Genomic DNA, 4,974 nt, shown 5'->3' on the forward strand with positions numbered 1-4,974 from the left:
TATAGTAAACACTTAAATGCCATCATCATTCTAGACATATAAAATATGGATATGGATAAATTACCAATACAAGATAATCAGATCCCACCCGGGGCTCCCATTCTAAAGGAGGAGGGAGACAGGAATTGAATCCCCATTTTACGGGTGAGGGAACTGAGGCGCAGAGAAACTGAAATGACTTCCCCAACAGCAGGTAAGTGGAGGAGTCAAAATTAGAACCCAGATCCTCCGACTCTCCGACCCATGTTCTCTGCACTAGGCCACACTACTTCCCTTTGTCACCGCTTCTGATTTTCGAGGGAAGAGGGGTTCGAGGAAGCTTGGTCCCTACAAACATCTGGGAAATTCTGCCTGCTTGTCAAACGGGGCTCACTCATTCCTGAAATGGTCGGATGCTGACGGTGAACTCCCCTGCACTGTGGAGAAATGAGCACAGCTCCAGAGAAGTCAGAGACTGTAAAGTAAAATGAACGGCGGGTTAAGGGAATATGAGCCGCAACCGGCAAGTGTTCCCCGTCCCAGATTTTTAATCGACATTGAAAGCCATTAGAGTCCCATTTGATGAGGATAAAATATCCTCGCGGGTTAGCATGGACTGCCAGAAGGGACTGGCGAAAGTTAGCTTTGGGGGGAATTTAATAATAATATCGTGGGTATTTGTTTAGCGCTTATCATGTGCAGAGCACTGTTCTGAGCGCTGGGGGAGATACGGGGTCATCAGGTGGTCCCACGCGAGGCTCACAGTCTTCATCCCCATTTGACAGATGAGGGCACTGAGGCCCAGAGAAGCGAAGTGACTCGCCCACGGTCCCACAGCTGCCAAGTGGCAGAGCCGAGATTCAAACCCATGACCTCTGACTCCCAAGCCCGGCCTCTTTCCACTGAGCCACACCCATTTTGTCATTTTCCCTCCCGAAGGTGCTAACAGAATCTTTATTCTCCCCCTGGGATGTAACTCCGGTCTCTTTCATTGAGCTACCGTGTCCCAGAAGGGTGTCTGTTTATGGTTATATTGTACTCTCCTAAGCGCTTAATACAGCGCTCTGCACACAGTAAGCATTCAGTAAATACCACTGATTGATTAGCAGATTCCAGAGAACAAGTTCGTCATCAGAAAGAGAAAATTCCCAGCCTGAAGCCCTCTGCAAAACCAGGGCTCAGAGAAGAGAGTTGTCAGAACAATAATAATAATATAATGAGATATAATAATTATATTAGTATGCAAGTTGTGTGATAATCATAATGTTAACCATAATATATAATACTATAATATATTAATATCCCTGTACCTGTCCCACATGAGGTTCGTAGTCTTAATTCCCATTTTACAGATGAGGTAGCTGAGGCACAAAGAAGTTAAGTGACTTGCCCAAGTTCACGCAGCAGACAAGGAGGGGAGTCGGAATTAGAACCTCAGAAGAACTTCAACTATCGGTCGGTTATATTGATTGAGCACTTACTATGTATACAGCACTGAATTAAGTGCTTGGGAGAGTACAGTGCAATAGAATTGGCAGACACGTTTATTAATAGAAATAATTTAAAATATATAAATGTAATTTAAACTAAATAAGTATATAAAATATATAAACTCTAGGCCTGACCCCTAGAGAGAGTCTACTCACCCAAGTGCTTAGCACAGTGCTCAGCACACCTCAGCCTTCTCTAAGCCCTCCTTTGCTCTTCTCCCTTTCCCTTCTGCATTGCCCTGACTTACTCCTGTCATTCATCTTCCCTCCCGTCCCACAGCCCTTACGTTCGTATCATAAGCATTTAGTGCAGTGCTTTGCACAGAGTAAGTGTTCAGTAAATACGATTAAATTAATCTGAAAATGTATTTATATTATTGACGGTCTCCCCTCTAGACTCTAAGCTCACTGTGGGCAGGGAATGTGCTTATTCTATATCGTTATATTGTATTCTACCAGTGCTTAGTACAGTCCTCAGAACACAGTGAGCGCTCAATAAAAACAATCGACTGACATCAGGGGCTTAATAAATACTATTGCTTGATTGGATCCTTGATTAGAAATGCATCGCCTTTCTGTCCTCCAGGGACGTTTTTAAAAAAAAAAACAAACTTATCGGTGAGTCACGAGGCTTGGCCAGGCAGCAGAGAAAGACGGAGAGAGAATTAGGGATGTTGTACAGGACAGTTGGAGGAGAGAGGAGCAGCGAAGAGAAAGATAAGAAGACCTAGAGGGGAAATCAGAATCACAGTGAAGGAAGAAAGTGAAGGAAAATTACAGGGAGAAAAACGGGAAAGCAGGCCCAATATAATCAGAAAATGAAGGCACGTTCACCTCTTTAACCTAGGCAAAGGCAGGAATTTCTGTTGGTCCATTTTCAAATAAAACATATTGTGTTATCTCCATGTCATTTTAGTATTCAGACTGTAAATTGTCATAAGACAAATGGATCCAGTTAAATATGAACTTTAAGTGTACAACTTGAGCATGGTTCAAATATTAATAACAATAATAATAATGTTGGTATTTAAGTGCTTACTATGTGCCCAGCACTGTTCTAAGTGCTGGGGTAGATACAGGGTGATCACGTTGTCCCACGTGGGGCTCACAGTTTTAATCCCCATTTTACAGTTGAGGTAACTGAGTCCCAGAGAAGTGAAGTGACTTGCCCACAGTCACACAGCTGACAAGTGGCAGAGGCGGCATTCGAACCCATGACCTCTGACTCCCAAGCCTGGGCTCTTTCCACTGAGCCATGCTGCTTCTCAAGAAACCAAAAGGCCCATTCACTGCTTTTTTTTTTAACGCAAAATGTTCGATTCACAGCTGGTGAGGAGGGAGTATATTTCTGCATGATTGCGTTGGTAGGGGCACCCTCTTTTCAATTATGTGTTCCTTGGTTCTAAATCAATTTCTCAGCTCATTTGCTTGTCTTCCACGGAACTGGGTTTGTGTGACCTGTCATAATCACAGATTGTTAGAGGGGAGAGGGGGGCCTGGTTAGCACCACGGATGTGTTAATCAAAGTGTTGACAAGTCACCTTTGTTTGCACCCTTTATTCACCCGACCATCAGCTCCACAGCACTTTTGTACATATCTGTAATTTAAAGCATTTAATACAGTGCTAAATTAATTCATTCAATGGTATTTATTGAGCGCTTACTATGTGCAGAGCACTGTATTAAACGCTTGGAATGTAAAAATCGGCAACAGATAGAGACAGCCCCTGCCCACTGACGGGTTTACAGTCTAATCGGGGGAGACAGACAAAAACAGTTGCAATAAATAGAATCAAGGGGATGTACATCTCATTAAGTACACAGTTAGCACTCAATAAATAGATGTACATCTCATTAAGTACACAGTTAGCACTCAATAAATACAATAGAAGGAATTTATATTAAAGTCTGTCTCCCCCTCCAGATTCTAACCCCCCTGTGGGCAGGGAACATCCACCAATTCTATTATATTATGCTTTCCCAAGTGTTTAGTACTGTACTCTGCACACAGTAAGCACTCGATAAAAATCCCTGATTGATGACAACTCACAGATTAACTCTTCTCTCCTGGCAGACCCTCCTCACTTTAACTCCCACTGTAGAAACTCACTGAAGTATCTTGCCTCTCTTCCTTACTGAAAAGGCTAGCAGTGACATGAAGGAAGCACAGCATCAAACAAGCAAACTTCCTAAAACCCAATAAGCTGCATCAATCATCACATATATTCATTAAACACTTACCGTGTACAGAGTGGGAAAAGACAGTAGAACAACGTCGGTAGACTTGTTCCCCAGCCACACTGGTTTCTGAACACTCAGCTGTTCCATTTTCTTTTAGGGTGGCATGACCGATCATCATCAGTGGAATTTATTGTGATCAGGTGGATTTGAAGAGAGAGGGGGTTAGAAACAGGAGAGACATCATGAGCAAGGGAAGAGACAGGAAAGGAGGAATGAGGAAGGCTAACTAGGGAGGAACTATGAGTGCAAAATGGAATATAGTGAATAGAGGAAGCTGATGCGTTAGACCAAGAGAGAGCTGGGGGAAGCCAAAGATTTGGGGTTTCTGCTTGATGAAGAGAGGGGTGAGTAACTTCTGAGGAGTTCAGAGATGTGTGCAGAATGTTGTTATATTTCTAGTCTAGTTTCTTTTGGGGATGTTTAAACAAAAGCACTCGGTTTGTAATCCACAATGACCCCGATCTCTTTCTTATTGGGTCTTTTCAGATACAAGCTTGAGTGTTCCCCATCTTGCTCCCCGCCCCCCCCACCAACTATCTCATTCTGTACTATCACATCTCTGACCCCGTGGACACATTTCCTACCGCAGAGAAATTTCTCCTCATCTTCTAAAATGCCTTCTCCTCCAGGAGGTCTTCTCCCACCTCTGTCCCCTCTCCTCTCATGGGCTAATTGATTTGTTTTATTTGTTTCCTTTTTTATCATTTATTCCAATGTTTAAATAATATTGAGCACCTCCTGGAGGCAGAGCACCGTTCTCTGCATTTGGAAGAGAACAGTAGAGGCAAAAGCAGTATGGCCTAGGGGAAAGAGCACCAGTCTGGGAGCCAGAGGTCCTGAGTTCTAATCCCTCACTCTGCCCCTGCTGTACAACCTTAGGCAAATCGCTTCTCTGTTACATGGGGATTCAATTTCAGTTCACCCTCGCTCTTAGGCTGTAGGGACAGGGTTGTATCTACCCTAATGTTTAGTATAACTCTTAGCACATATCAAGGGATTAACCAATACCAGATATTTTTATGATCCTTATTAGATGGTCTCTGCTTTTGAGGTGTTTACAATTTCTTTTATCTTTAGTATATTTACAGTTTGTGTTTCATTAGACTGAAAGCTGATCAAGGACAGCGTTCTAGGAATTTCCTGCATTCCACCATTCATTCGATCATATTTATTAAGCACTTACTGTGTGCAGAGCACTGTACTAAGCACTTGGGAAAGTAGAGTATAACAATAAACAGTGACAATCCCTGCCCACAGCGAACCT

The sequence above is a fragment of the Ornithorhynchus anatinus genome, chromosome 10 (genome assembly GCF_004115215.2).
Source record: "Ornithorhynchus anatinus isolate Pmale09 chromosome 10, mOrnAna1.pri.v4, whole genome shotgun sequence".
Taxonomy (NCBI): Eukaryota; Metazoa; Chordata; class Mammalia; order Monotremata; family Ornithorhynchidae; genus Ornithorhynchus; species Ornithorhynchus anatinus.